Below are 420 nucleotides of genomic sequence, written 5' to 3'. Positions count from 1 at the left end.
TTAAAGCATTTCAGAGGCAGGTTCCAGCCCTCCTCCCCAAGATGAGTCCCTGCCTGGGGCTCCCCTGTGCTCTTCTGTCCCCTTCGGGATGGGGGGAGAGGTAACAGGAGAGCAAGGGGACACTGGCAAGTGCTCTGGGCAGGATTCCAGAAATCACTAACCCTCGGGGAACTGGGTGTTACAGACATGGGGATTTGAAGTATGAATCTGGGAAAATACATAAGGGCAAAGACAGGCTGCCCACTCTCACCACTATTATTAAACATTGTTTGGGAAGTTTTAGCCACAGCAATCAGAGAAGAAAAAGAAATAAAAGGAATCCAAATTGGAAAAGAAGAAGTAAAGTTGTCACTGTTTGCAGATGACATGATACTATACATAGAGAATCCTAAAGATGCTACCAGAAAACTACTAGAGCTA

Source organism: Physeter macrocephalus, chromosome 18 (assembly GCF_002837175.3).
Source record: "Physeter macrocephalus isolate SW-GA chromosome 18, ASM283717v5, whole genome shotgun sequence".
NCBI lineage: Eukaryota > Metazoa > Chordata > Mammalia > Artiodactyla > Physeteridae > Physeter > Physeter macrocephalus.
This window is presented reverse-complemented; position numbering follows the sequence as displayed.